The sequence below is a fragment of the Lissotriton vulgaris genome, chromosome 2_1, assembly GCF_964263255.1.
Source record: "Lissotriton vulgaris chromosome 2_1, aLisVul1.2, whole genome shotgun sequence".
In the NCBI taxonomy this organism is placed as follows: Eukaryota; Metazoa; Chordata; class Amphibia; order Caudata; family Salamandridae; genus Lissotriton; species Lissotriton vulgaris.
Genome location: NC_141687.1, coordinates 313,923,849 through 313,939,649, shown reverse-complemented (window position 1 = coordinate 313,939,649; position 15,801 = coordinate 313,923,849). Strand labels below are relative to the sequence as shown.

Genomic DNA, 15,801 nt, shown 5'->3' with positions numbered 1-15,801 from the left:
GCTGTACAGTATCCTCAATACTGTGTAGCATGGCTAAATAAGAAAAATAAAAATGCCTCCGTCAATTGCATCTTTTTGTAGGCTTGCTGCCACTAGGGTTTTATCTTTTATGTGCTGATCAGAGTTTAATCGCCATATAGAAATCAATAAATGTACAAAGGCATTTTTTGAAGCACAAATAGGCGGAGCAGCATAGAGGGCACAGGTGAAAAGAGCTCCGGGACTATGGGATATCAGTCATGCATTTTGCTAAAAAAAAGCTTAACGAATGCCTATTTCATTAACTTGAAAGTTAAAAAGAAAATGAGACAAAATCTGCCTGGTGGCAGAAAAAAGTGTGTGCACTGCCCAGGCAGTGAGGCACTGCAAGTAGCCCTCCTCTGGAGGTGAGAAAATGGTCAGAGTATACTTGCATAGTCACTCCCAGTGTCAGTGGTCCTCATTTGGCACATCAGTCTTTCTTTATACCAGTACCATCATTGTTGGCATGACTAGCACGACCACATACAATACAAGTACCACCATATGTAGTTGCACTACCACCAGAGGTAAAGTAGATAGCACCTCACTCTCTATCTGTGGTAGTGTGGTCGAGCAGTAAAGCTTTATCAGTGGACAGTGTTAAGCATTTGTTGTATACACTCAGTCCCCAAATTAATTCACACACTCAAAGACTGAACTTCAGACCAATTGTTTTTGTATAAAAATATTCTTTTAGGTATTTTTTTTTTCTAGAACCAAGCATGCCTGGCACAGGTAAGCAATAAATACTTTACAGTAGTAATGCAGTTGTAACACAGTTTAAATTGCAAATGCATATGCACTTTGTTTTGATTACAGTATTGTTACTGAAAATGCAATACTTTGGAAATACAGAACATATACTTTGTATAGGCTTTTTTGTAAAATGAGCGGTAGATAACTTTGCAGATTACTTTTCTTACAAAGTACAGTATACCTGGATACAGCACTGGGACATTTTCTGTGAACAGGTGAGTAAAAGCGATTTTGTTATTTAGTACAATTTTCAAAGGATTTCTGAGGTTTTCCAACTCCACACTTCGAAACTTTTCATAGAAAAACAGTCAATGTTATCCTATGGAGGAAAATAGTGTTATCGGTTAACTGGTAAGTACTTTGTTGTGGGAGTTGGTAGTTGTTATGCTCGGGGGTCCCCCAGGGTCAAGGATGCACCCTCAGCGGCACTAGAGCGGCCGGGTGCAGAGTGCTGAGGCCTAATGCTATCCAATGGGGAATAGGGGGCCTAGGTTGGTGGCTGCTGATGAGCAGGCCACTGGGTTGTGGGAGCAAAGCTCCTGGATTTAAGCTCAGGGCAAATGGGGTTTAAGCCAGCATGAAAGGTGCACCCTCAGCGGCACCGGGGCGGCTGGGCGACGAGTGCTGTTTTTGCGTTGGGAGCCCTGTAGCTTTCAATGAGGAGTCTCCGGTTTGCAAAAACACAGCAGGCTCGGGGACGAAGGTCTTCTGGGTGCAACCACCACTTGGAGAGGTAAGTTGGGATGCTGGGTGTTGGTTAGGCACCATCGGTTGGGCCACCCAAGGCCGCGGGGCGTCTGGTGCAGTAGTGCCTTTTAGGGTCGGATCTTCTTAACTGCTCCTGGTCGCGGTTAGGGGGGGCCTTTGGGATGGAGGCTGCAGGCGTAGTCTGGAGGCTTGAGGTAGGTCGGGGATCACTGGATCGCTGGGAGACCTCCTCTTGGTGTTGGGCCACTCGAACTCGGGTGTCGGGGACAGAGTGGTGCAGATCCGCAGATCCTTGCGGAGCTGAAGTCTGTTGATTAACAAATCCGGTGTTCACGGGAGACAGAGTCTTTGGGCTGGAAGACATGCATGTCCTCCGGGTTTCTCGAGGTTGCTGGCTGCAGGACAAACCATGAGTTAGCTGGGGCAGGTTCGAGGTGGGGACAGGCCAGTAGGGCTGGGGCCACATGAGTGGGTGTCGTCCTCTTGTTAGCTTCGGCATGGCTGTTGGGTCCTTCTTTTTTTCTTCTTCTGGTTTCTTGTCTGAGGAAGCAAGGTTCAAGGGTGCCCCTAAATAGTAGATTTAGGGGCGTTACAGGTAGGTAAAAGGTTGGGACTAATGAGTCCCATCCCTGGGTTGGGTACACCCCCTATTACGCCACCCTCCAGTGGGAGGGGGGTATAAGCCTTTCCCTGGTAGGCTGGGTCCCCCCATCTGCAAGATGGTGGGGACTAAGAGTTGTGCTTCACCTCGCCTCCCCCACTCCTATCCCTAGCTCAGAGGCATCAGTCTGCATAAGGAACTACTTGGCATCGTCTGAAGCTTTGAGCATCGGTGCTGAGCACATTGCCTCTTTCAGGGTGTCAAAAGCCTTTCGACAGCTAACTGTCCAGTTTAGCTTCTTGGGCCTCTTCTTGGAGGTAAGTTCTGTGAGGGGAGCCATAATGGATCCATATCCCTTCACAAACCTCCTCTAGTACCCAGTCAAGCCAAGTAATGCCTGGCTTGGGTCTGGGTTGTTGGAGCTGCCCAGTCCGGGATAGCCTGGATCTTAGGCTGTAAGGGTTGTACTTGGCCTCCCCCAACAAGGCCCTATCTGACATTTGGATGCCTTGATATTTAGGCCTGCAGTTTGCAGGGCATATAAAACCTTCCCAAGATAGATCAGGTGATCCTGCCAGGTGGAACTAAAGAAAGCAATATTATCTAGATAAGCTGCACTAAAGGATTCCATTCCAACAAAGACTTGATTCTTCAACCTCTGGAAGGTGGCAGGGGCATTCTTTAAATCAAAGGGATATAACAGTGAACTGATAATGCCCATCAGGTGTCATGGAGGGGCACCCTCACACTTATAACCCAGCACCCTGCTTTCAAGATTGAAAGGCCTGCCTTTGGGTAGACTTATAGGTTTTAAGTTTAGTGATCTCAGATGTAAGAAAACCTATATATGTTGTAAGTGGTGCTAGCACCAGCTTCCACAGGCTGCAGTGGCAGGCCTGAAGTTAAAGTTTGAGTGGTTTCTAATGGGTGGCATAATACATGCTGAAGCCCATGGGAGACCCCTGGTGTACCTGTACCCTGGGTACCTTATTACCATATACTAGGGACTTACAAGAGTACACCAGTAGCCAATTGTGGAGGTACCAAAGTACATACCATTTCTAATTTAGGGAGGAAGCACAGTGGCAGCAGTCCCGATTAGCAGGATCCCAGCCAGACTAGTCAAAAAAACATACTGACACCAGCAAAAAGTGGGGATAACCATGAAATGAAGATCCTACTTTTCTACACACTTCTTCAGAAATCATCAACGCAGCTTTGTTGCGCATCTTCTGGCAGATGGCAGGGGCGGTCATCTTGCGTTGCCATGGGTGGCTGAAAGCAACATAGTTTCGCCCAAAAGTGCAACATATCTTTTGGTGGGAAAAACTTGTTTGGAAAACATGTGGCTGATGCCTTGTAGTCCATAAAATCAGACACTGAGACAGCTTGCACTGAGTATCCTTCAGCAGCGACTCTCAGTCCTTTAGAGGGGACAGGAGTAGAGGACCAGTTGCTTCTCGGTTGCCGTTTCAGCAAAGTAGGTATCAACCCTACTCTCATCGAGGCTTCCGACCAGCATACTCTTCACAAAAGCCATAGAGGACTGCCAGTGAGTCCTCAACCTCTACTCAGCCACCCCGTAGACGACCTCCCCCCTGGGGGGCATGGATGGTTTCCAGGGGGGCGGAAAAGCCTCTGCATTCACATGTAAATGAAGATGGCCTGGAAGTGTGGCAATGTTTATTTGCTGCTTTCCAGGCTTTCTTCATTTACGTGCGGCCAGAGGTCAGTGAGTGTGCTGCTGTGGGCTCGGCTGTGCAGTGTCTGGAGTCTTATCTCCAGCACGCCCGAATTTTTCACAGGTCTTTAAAGACCACTTGCATACCTTTGAGCACTGATTAACAAGACATAGTTTTTTTCTGTTTCCAGTACCCCCTGGGGCCCCACCCTGACTATTCCTTAGATTTGTATTTTACATTTACTGCTGTAGTGTGACAATGCATTTCATGAAAAGCAATATAAAGTAGGGCTGCCTGTAGAAAAAAATCCGAGCCATGTATGTTTAAAGAGCCTGCAAAGATCATGGTTTGACACTTACGCACAGATAAGAGCTGAAAATAGGGCTTTAGGTGACTGGTTTTTTTTTTGTACCGCACAGATAAGTGCTGAAAAGAGGGCTTTATATGACTGTTTATTTTTGTACCGTCTGCAACATCAAAATAATGAGCTACCAATCCTAATCATAAAACTGTAAGTTTGTTACAGGATCAGCACATTCTTTATTTCCTTCACCCTCAATCCTTGATTAATGTCACAATAGCAATAGTTTAACTTATATTTGAAACTCAACGCCCCGTCAATAACCTGCTGATTTACTTTGTGTCTGAGAATGCACTCTGCATTCAGACAACTCACTCCTCATCTCACCCTTCACTTTCCCTCTGCACTCACAGCACATAGATACCCTTGCATTACATCTCAAAAACAATAGATCTTTGCCGCATGAAACTCCAAGCAGAGCCACTGGAATTATTCAGCAGAAGAGGACCACGTTATGCGGCATGTGTGACTAAATTATGTGGCACAATGCGCCACATTTTGTGGCTAGCATTACTTCATTATTTTGTCATTTTAAATCACGGTAACGCTGTCAGGGGAAATATTTCACTTCATTAGTAAAAGTTTAACACTCGAATACAGCAGTAAGCAACTACAAGATTACCAGTGAATCTTTGCAAAGGGCCTTCCACTGCTCCAGAACACTTTGTCATGCTTTAAGTAACTTTTGTTCAGTTTAAGCTAGAATGAAGTTTTTGTTTTGTAGAAATATGCAGATTATGTAGCAAATGCAGTAAACTGATAATTATATAGAAAATACTGCTGCTGCAGAAACTCATAATTTCAGTGGCCCTGTTCTTAAGTGACTCAATCAATTAATGGCTGGTAAGAAGGTTGGTTTCTTTTGTAACTTTCACAATACCACCACACCCTTCGCTTTCAGGCAGAGGCACCTTAAAGTCAGTATTAACCATTCAAGGGAAGTTTTTTTCTGAAAGCTGAGTCCATCGAGTGGCAGGTAGAAGGTTAGCAGGGTTGCATTCTGATGCAGAGCCCTAATCATCTCGATCCCTGGGGGCCTCACAGTATTGGTCCATAAGACAGAGGTAAGGAGCGAGATTCATAGATATTGTCAAAAAGAAGGCCCAGATTCTTCAGAGAGATACCCCAAAGAAGGTGACAATATAAGTGTTTTTGTTTTTTTAAAGGGACATTTATTTGTGAAGCTGATACTGCTACCAAGTGTGTAAGTGGGCACTGCTGGTTATCATTAACAAAGCAGATGCAGCAGAACTGGGACCCAGGGATTTGAGGGGCCCACTGCATCACAATTATGACTGTCTAGCTTTAAAAAGGGGCATCAGAGCTTATTTTCCTTTCAAGCATTAGGACCGAGGTGATATCCGTCAAGTTGGGGAAGAGGTAAACTATGTAGAGTTGATAACCTGCTACTCAGGACTGCAGTTATCGTTGGTGCAGCAGCTATAGTTGGATTGGGGTCAAAGCGTGTGAGGGGCTCACAACACCCCCATTATGGAGAGAAGTTTGTTTGGGATAATATCTGTTTTTGTTTGATGCATTTGCTGTTTTATAAGTCCCATATTTATTGCGGATCATGAGCTATAGAAAAAATATTCCTGAATCATCTCATAAGCCCCGCAGCCATGTCCCTTCTGCTCCCCAATCCTTGCCATAAAGTTTTGGAGGGGGGCCGACCTCAAAACATTTTGCTTAGGGGGGCTCAGAGTAAAAAAGTTTGAAGACCTCTGCCTTAGTCCCACAGGAGCGATTCGGAAATCACCTCTCCAAATTTTACAATCGGTTAAAGAACATCTCTTTAACAAATGTATGTTAGATGTAATCCAGCATGGTTACACACCCTAGACTTTGTTCAGAAGCCTCCCAATCGCCCTCTGCACAGATCATCTCATTGTAATGCTCAAAATGTCTTATGTCAACACAACACAGAATTTTATTCCAACTTTTTCCTCATCAAAAAAGTCAGGAAAGTGAAGGCAAGTAATGGATTTAAGGCTCTTAAACACATTCATCAAGAAACAGTCCTTCAGGATGGTATGCCTTCTAGAGATTCTACAGATAGAGTATCCAGTGGATTACATGACATACCTGGAGCTGCTGGATGCATATTTCCATATCCCCATCTATTTAAAGCAGAGAAAGTACCTACATGTTCGAGGCATGTGGGCTGCTGAATTCATATCTGTGCATAGATCGCCGCCTAGTGTTGGGTCCGGATGATTGCCCATTGTTGTCCTGGAAGAGTCTTCAATGTATCACGAGATAGGTGGCTTCTCCCCTGGACTACAGTGCGCATGGGCATCCTCTCCATCCTCAGATTGTTTTTTTCCGCCATTGGGTTCGGATGTACTTTCTTGACTCCAGTTCGGAATCGATATAAAACTTTTGTGCAAGGCCAAAAGGCCTTCGGGGCGTCGGTATTGTCTCGTTCGGTAACTATACTTCATCCAGTTCTTCGAACATGACGCCGAAGGCCGTTTGCCTTTTGACACCACAGGCCCCAACTACGACGACAATGGATCGGAGCCCGTTCAAGAGATGCCCCGTCTGCAACTCAAAATACCCTCACATTGATGTGCACCCAGTGTGCAATAAATGTTTATCCCCGGACCACAACGAGGCCAGCTGTACGGCCTGTTCAAAGTTCCGGTCGAAGAAGACGCTTCGATTTCGACTTGCCGCACGACAGTCGGCACAGAAAGCGGCGCCTGACACGCAGAACATCTTCGAGGCCAATGACGATGAAGGCGTCGATGAAGAGGATCCTGACCAGCAGTCGGACCCCGAGTCGGAGCGAGACTCTACCTTCAGTTTGGACGATGATGAAGACTACGCCCATGACGAAGACGTCGTTGAGGTAGGAGATGACGCAGAGGCCATCGGAGCCATCGATGACGACTCGAGCGATGAGCAAGGCCCACCCGCAATCGCGGGGCCTAATATTGACACTGTGCTTTCTAAGGCTCAGGTCGAGGCATCGCCGGAAGGCCTTAGCCGAGATCTTACGCCACATTCTATTGCCCCGCGTCAAGGCCTGGCTAAGAATACTTCTAAGGAGCCATCGGTTGATCCACCAAAATCGAAACCGAAACCAACAGAGGCAAAACCGAAACTGTTGAAGACAGTCCTCGGATCGACGCCCTCGAACTCCTCGGTTCCAGTCAAGTCTACAAATGTCATCGACCCTTCGGGGCCACAAGGTGGCGTCGGCCCCAAAAGCGGGGCGCCGAAGCCAGTCTCTACAGTCAAGCACGTCACTCTGACGCCGTTGACGTCCAAACATGGCGACACTGCCAAAGGACTCCAGGCTAAAAAGACTGTCGAACCGACGCTTGCAGCCTCTAAGCCAATGTTAAGCAAGGCCCTCGATTCGAAGACCAAACCCGACCCGAAAGAGCATATCGCGTCGGAGCCCAAGGCCGTACCTGCTGCGGACCATGAGCTCGAGTCGACGCAAGGCCGCAGGCATGCTGGTGATCCCCCGTAGCAAATCGGATCGAATACGACGTCAATCTCTAAGACGGTCGGTTCGTCTCCAGTGCTTCCTCCACCAATTAAATACGGACTGCCCCCGACTGCTCGACCCAAAGCGTTCGAGCCACAAAGGAGCACCAAAACCTCCAAGACGGTATCGGGACCTTCCAAGTCTCAGTCCATTCCGGAGGAGGTAATGTTCCAGGCACCCTCGTATGACAATCAGTCGAAGCTCTTCATCGACTCGGATTCTGGCAGACTCACCATTCACAAACGAAAAATCGCTCCAGAACATCCTTTAGAGTCATACAAAATCCCTCTCAAAAGGAAAAAGGATTCAGCCACCTCACCTGTTCTCTTTGAACATGTTGAGTCATATACACAACACAATGCTGATTCTCCCACACGCAGCGATGAGGATGTGGGAGATGATTACAGTTATATGGGATTTATTTATCACACTGACACAGATCAAGGGGAACCTCAACACTGGACTGACCCTGTTGACCCTGATGATCCACACACTACGCCTGATACTCAGTCTTATAATGTCAAGACCTCGCCTACTGAAGACACGGCGGCGTTTAACGCTTTAATTGAAAGGGCGGCCATTACCATGACGTTGAAATGCACGCTGGGCCAGTGGAGGAGGACTTTCTATTCAATACTTTCTCCACCTCAGAAAGATCGGTAAAGACATTGCCTATGCTAAAAGGTGTCCTCAAACATGCTACTGACATTTTCAAGGAGACCACAAGGGCAAGGGTTGTAAACCCAAGGATTGAAAGAAAATATAGGCCTGCGCCTGTGGACCCTACGTACATCAAGGGCCAGCTCCCATTGGACTCCCTAGTAGTGGCTAATGCTCGCAAGAGAGCAAACTCTCAAACAAGTGGTGATGCTCCTCCTCCGGACAAAGAATCCAAAATCTTGGAAGCTTCTGGCAAACGGGTAGCAGCTCAAGCAGCTAATATTTGGAGGATCTCAAATACGCAGGCCCTGTTAGCCAGATATGATAGGGCTCACTACGACACGTTAAAACAGCTGATGCAACACCTGCCTGATGCTTATAAAGAGGGAGCAGAAATGCTAATACAGGAAGGAAAGTTAATTTCAAATGCATCCATCAAGTGTGCACTCGATGCAGCAGACACAGCAGCTAGGGCCATCAACACTAGTGTAATGCTGAGACGTCATGCCTGGCTCCGCATCTCTGGTTTCAAACCAGAGATCCAAACAACTTTGCTCAATCAGCCAGTTAACCCTGACTTTCTTTTTGGTCCTGATGTAGACACGACCCTTGAAAAAATTAAAAAAGACACTGAGACAGCAAAATCCATGGGGGCTCTGCAGTCACAGCAGTTCAGGGGCAGTTCCTTTCGTCGCTCCGGTAACAGAGGAGCTTCTAGAGGTCAGGCATTGCAGCAAGCCCAATACAACAAGGGGAGCACGCAGACCACCTACAACAAGAATAACAGGGGTGGATATCGTGGGAACAGCACCAAAGGCAGAGGACGTGGAGATAACAATGCCAGATCCTCCGCCACCAATAAACAGTGACGCCTTGTCACTGCCCCCCGACCATATAACACCGGTTGGGGGAAGACTCCAGCAGTTCCTGCCAATCTGGGAAGGCATTACCACAGACAGGTGGGTGAGACAACTTATCCAATACGGCTATTGTCTGGAACTAACCTCCACTCCTCCCAACATACCCCCAAGCCACCGTCCTATGTCCGCAGAGCACATGCACTTATTGCAGCAAGAAGTAATCTGCATGCTGCAAAAAGTAGCCATAGAACTCGTGCCTTTAGAACAGCAAGGTACAGGGGTGTACTCACTGTACTTCTTGATCCCAAAAAAGGACGGTTTCCTGCGGCCCATTCTAGACCTCAGACCCCTGAACCAGTACATCTTGTCAGAACATTTTCATATGTTAACTTTACAGCAAGTTCTACCATTGCTCAGGCAGGGGGACTTCCTGGCAACACTAGACCTGAATGATGCCTATTTTCACATTCCCATTCACGCAGGTCACAGGTAGTATCTCAGGTTTACCGCCAACAACCAGCATTACCAGTTCAAGGTCCTGCCTTTCGGGGTCACTACAGCCCCCAGGGTGTTCACCAAGTGCTTGGCGACAGTGGCTGCGCACCTTCGGAGACAACACATCCATGTCTTTCCTTATCTGGACGACTGGCTTGTTCAAGCAAAGTCAGCCCAGCAATGTGCCAGCCACATGTCCCGCACGATTCAACTCCTACACAGTCTAGGATTTTCACGAAATTACCCAAAATCACACCTTCAGCCCGCACATGTACAACAGTACCTAGGGGCAACAATAAACACTATGACGACAGCAACAGCGCAGCCAAACTCAGCCAGAGTCAACAGCATGCAATTGCTAATTTAGAAATTCAGACACCAACACTTGCTCCCGGCACAGGTGTTCATGCAACTGATAGGCATGATGGCCTCCTGCATCTTCATAGTCCCACACGCAAGGCTGCACATGTGTCCCCTCCAGGAGTGCTTAGCACGACAGTGGAACCAGGCTTGTGGACATCTAAAAGACCTAGTGTTGGTGACCGGTCGTGCTTACAACTCTCTGCGTTGGTGGAACACACAAAACCGTTGCAGGGGACGACCGTTCCAAGAGCCTGTACCACAAGTAGTGCTGACGACGGACGCGTCTCTCCAGGGCTGGGGAGCGCATGTCCTCCATTATACAGTGCAGGGACTATGGACGACACAGCAGCAGAAGATGCACATCAACCTGCTGGAGCTGATGGCAATCTTCATGGCGATAAAGGCGTTCAAATTACACTTGTGCAACAAAGTCGTGCTGATCCGGACGGACAACATGACTGCCATGTATTACATCCCGAAGCAGGGAGGCACACACTCTCCACAATTATCTCATCTAGCCCAGAGCATGTGGAAGTGGGCCATTCAGAGGAACATGTTCCTCATGGCGGAACATCTCCCAGGCAAAGACAACCAGATGGCGGACCTGCTCAGCAGGCATAGCCATCAGATGCACGAGTGGGAGATACACCCCTCGGTGCTCCAACCATATTTCCAGCAGTGGGGTCATCCAGAGATCGACCTAATCGCCACACAGGAAAACGCAAAATGCCAAACCTTCGCCGCCAGGTTCCCACACGCGCAGTCTCAGGGCAATGCGATATGGATGAACAGGTCAGGCAGATTTGCGTACGCTTTTCCTCCAGCACCACTCATACTGCTAGTGGCACGCAAACTGCGACCACACTCCATGACGCTCATCCTGTTTGCTCCAACGTGGGCACAGCAGGCCTGGTACACCACGTTCCTAGAACTTTCAGTGGTGCCTCACGAAAGGCTGCGCCTCACGCCCAGTCTCCTCACACAGAGCCATGGAGACATTCAGCACCCAGATCCACAACAGTTGAGCCTTGCGATATGGCTCCTGAGGTCATAGAGTTTGACTACCTCAACCTACCCCCTGACTGTATGAACATCATCAAGGAGGCAAGGCGACATACAACTAGGGCATGCTATGCGGCCAAATGGAAACGGTTTGTCATTTACTGTTCCAATAATGACATTAATCCGCTAGATGCGTCCACGCAGAACATCATATGTTATTTGTTGCATCTATACAGATGCAATATGGCATATAGTTCCATCAGGATACACCTGGCCACCATTGCAGCATATCTTCAAAACAGGCAGCATCTTTCCCTTTTCAGGGTGCCTGCCATTAAAGCCTTTATGGAAGGACTCAAAAGAGTGATCCCTCCCAGGCACCCTCTTTCACCTGTCTGGAATCTAAATATAGTTCTCACCAGACTAATGGGACCACCCTTTGAACCTCTTCACTCTTGTGAAATACAGTTTCTTACATGGAAAGTGGCTTTTCTGGTAGCCATCATATCGCTAAGAAGAGTTAGTGAGCTTCAAGCTATTCAAGAGCCTTTCATACAGATTCATGCTAATAGGGTAGTGCTACGTACCAACCCTAAATTCATGCCTAAAGTGGTGTCGCAGTTCCACATTAATCAAACCATAGAACTGCCACTTTTCATCCCCAATCCAGATTCTGTGGCAGAGCGAACACTGCACACCTTAGATGTTAAAAGAGCCCTCCTGTATTACATCGACAGGACAAAAGATTTTTGTAAGACTAAACAACTGTTTGTTGCCTTCTCTCCACAACACAAAGGCAACCCCATTTCCAAATCAGGTATAGCCAGATGGATTGTTAAGTGCATACAAATCTGTTATCAAAAAGCTAAACGCACATTAACAGTTCCCCCAAGAGCGCATTCCACACGCAAGTTAGGGGCATCCATGGCTTTCCTAGGTAACATTCCCCTAGAGGATATATGTAGAGCAGCCACATGGACCACCATACATACATTTACCAAACACTACTGCGTAGATGTACACTCCAAACAGCAAGCTGCTGTAGGACAGGCTGTTCTCAAAACCCTTTTTAAGACTGCTGCAGCTGGCACGGGCAACCACCGCTAAGGAGGTAACTGCTATTTATTCTATGCACAGATATGAATTCAGCAGCCCACATGCCTCGAACGGAATATGCTACTTACCAGTATGCATCTGTTCTTGGCATGTAGGGCTGCTGACATTCATATCGCCCGCCCTCCTCCCCGGTGCCTGTCGCAGCTGTAGCACTCAGAATCATTCCCAGGCATGGTCATCACTTACTGTATTGTACACCATCTCTGCCACAATGGCGAAAAACAATCTGAGGATGGAGAGGATGCCCATGCGCACTGTAGTCCAGGGGAGGAGCCACCTATCTCGTGATACTTCGAAGACTCTTCCAGGACAACAATGTGCAATCATCCGTACAAAACACTAGGCGGCGATCTATGCACAGATATGAATGTCAGCAGCCCTACATGCCAAGAACAGATGCATACTGGTAAGTAGCATATTCCTTCGAGGTGGCAAGGTGCCATTACCAATTCAAAGTGCTTCCTTTTGGGCTCCAGCCAGTTTCTAAAGTCTTCACTAAGTGTATGACTCCAGTGGGCGCTTTCCCGGGGAGAGCAGGGCACCAGGTTTTCCCGTACCTGGACGATTGGTTGATAAAAGGGTCCATTTATCACTCGGCAAGAGAATCCCATTCGGCCTGTCTGCCTTTTCAACTCTCTAGGCCTTCAAGCTTAACAAGGAGAAATCATGCCTAATTCTATCCCGATCAGCTGTTTTTTGAGGGCAATTCTGGATAAAACGGTGGCCACTGCTTTTCCAACTGCGGACATAATTAATTGTCTCAAATCACTTCCAGTAGCCCTTTCGACAAGAAGGTCCACTTCTGTGATAACTTACAAGTCCATCTTGGGGATGATGTCGTCCTACATCATGTTGATTCCAAACTGTCGTTTTTGCATGCAACCATTCTAAGAACAACTAGATGATCAGTGGATTCAGTGCCAGGGCTCCTTCAAGGACACAATTCCGATTACATCACCAATGAAGTTGGGAGTGTGTTGATGGATGAACACAGACAACATCTCTCAAGGTCTCTTTCATTCCCGTTGAGCCTCATATAGTGATGACGACGGATGCCTCCCTAGAAAGTTGGGCATCTCACTTGCATGGCTTGGAGGTCCATGGAAAACTGTCTGTTCAGGAAGTTTTATCACACATAAACATTCTGGAGTTGAAAGAGGTCTTCCTTAGCCTTCAGGCTTTCCTTCCCGGGCTCTGCAACTCTTCAGTCTTGGTGAAAACAGGCAACTGTACAACCATGTTTTATCTTACCGAACAAGGAGGGATTCATTCACCAGTTCTGATGGCACGTGTGCAGCATATATGGGAATGGTTGCTAGCCAACAACATCCCCTTCAGAATAGAGCATGTCCCAGGGATCCAGTACGAATGGGCGGACACCCTTAGCAGGACAAACAAACAGTGCCATGAGTGTGAACTCAATCAGCGGCACATAATGCTGGTTTTTCTGCTTTAGGGTTCTCCAACCCTGGATCTCTTTGCTACTTTTTATAACAAAAAATACTAATTGTACGCCAGCAGGTACCCCCAACTGAGGTGCCGGGTTTTTAGGGATCCGGTGGTGCCAGGGGACCACACCCGAAGACCTCTGAGTTCTCCCTGTTCTGGACTTACAGAAACACAGAGTCTTCTAGATGAAGTCAGAGATCGGGTTTTATTGGCTGCAACCAAGTAACATGTGTCCTAGAAGTACGACAGCACGGGCCGTAAGTTCTCAGGAGACTGTTTGTTTTTACAGAACCAGACTTCTCCTTATATACATAAATAACAGCTGCAGGCAAGAATTCTTAAGTTTACGATATGGCAATACAAATATTTCCACAATAATACAAAGAGCGAAGTCATGTTGGTCAGCACATATTTCAGATGTCCGGTTGGTGATGGATTACCCCGCCAGATCCAGAACTCCCATCAGATATCGATGAAATGCCAATAAGGTCGAGCACCCTCCCATCATAAAACGGGTCATAAACAAGAATCATGGACAGGTGTGTGTGCATGGAAAACAGGGTTTGTATGTAGTGAAGGGTTTATGACATGTTGTGCCTTGATGATATCTTGCTCGGCCACTGGGCGAGGTGCTGCCCAAACAGGCTTGGCTGGAGGCAGTGGAGTCAGCTCGGCCAGGTCATGGGGAAGTCAGCTACGGTGGACGTGTCCTTTCAGATCAAACTCGGCTTTAATCAATTGACTATATGAGGGCAAGCCATAAGATGGATGCCGTTTACAAAATGGAGTCTGAGGGTTCGGGACGGAAACCACGATTTAAGGGTGTTAGCATCACTCAATCATGACGCAAATGCATAGGGATAATGTCCTAATCATTACCGGTTCGTAGATACCAAATTCGTCATGGTACGACGATATTTTATAACACGGGTGTTGGACCCCGATATCTGTGAAACAGCAGGGTCCAAATTTACAGTACCACACAACAGGCGTCATGGCGAAACACATTGCACCTAGCATAGACAGAGATGTTCTTGTACGCTTTCCTTCCAGTCCCACGGTAATTCACAAGCTGAAGAGGGAACCTTGCCATCCTACTCGTAGCCCCAGCGTGACCAAGGCAGTATTGGTTCACCGTGCTTCTTCGTCTGAGTGTGTCCACATTTTCCTTTCCGACCATCCCAGGAACTTCTGTCGATGAACATGGGGCAAGTTTTACATCCTGAGATTTGTTCTCTCAACTTGGCAGCTTGGCTCCTCACAACAATGAGTTTGGAACTCTGAATCGTTCTGAGGATTTCACGTCAATTCTGTGAAATGCTCATGCTGAATCCGCGAATAAATATTACTCTGCAAAATGAGAGATTTTGCTCCCGGCGTGCCTTTTTCTCTCCTTATCCTCTCTCATCTATTCCACAGCAGATTCTCCCTTAACTGCTAAAGCTAACAAAATCAGGACTCTCTCACTCATCTGTTAAAGTCCATCTGACGGCTATATCCAGAATCAGAAGACGTTCAGGGCAACTGTCATTATGGTCCAATAGGTTGATTAAGGAGTTCATGAAGGTCCTGTTTCAGTTCTACCCTCATGTAAAGCCTTCTACTGTGGTGTGGCAGCTAAACATCTCAGCTCATGAGTGCTCCTTTAGAAACAATCCATAAAGCAGAATTGAACTGTTCGAGGCATGTGTGGCTGTAGATACACATGCGTTGCATACTCCTGCGATTTATTGTTATGAGGTAAAGTGACTTCTCTTGGTATTGGTGCGCATGGGCATCAACTCTATTGTTAGATTGTTTTATTTCCGCAGTCTGGTTTGGACCTGTGTGCCTGCACTCCAGGTCGCGACCTTTTCGACTCTTTTCGGTTTGCGAATCACCCTTACCCTCTCTGGTACTGTTATTGGATGCCTTCCCACCTTTTACATTTGGAAATCTGAAACCTATTGCCCGTTGGAGTGACATACTTGAATAGCGGCCCTTTGGGCCTCGCCCTTTCAGGCCTATCTTTTTATCCCCTTCGGCTTCGCCATACAATTCTCTGCTGATGAAATGGATTCCTTTCCATTTCTAGCAGAGGTGCCACGCCTAGTACCTGCATACCGACCTTCACCAGGTCTGCATCCTTTGTTTGTCTCAGGAACATAGGGAAGAGTACTGCTTGGCCTGCCAATCAGTTCAGTCGAAGAAAAGTCTACGAGATCGAAGGGCATGTCGCAAGGAGA

General features: G+C 47.3%; 1 protein-coding gene across 2 annotated transcripts in view; it reads left to right on the top strand.

Annotated features, from left to right (window-relative positions):
* Window positions 1–15,801, top strand: part of NLE1 (notchless homolog 1) — a 241,994-nt gene that overhangs the window by 136,921 nt on the left and 89,272 nt on the right. The window lies entirely within an intron of this gene.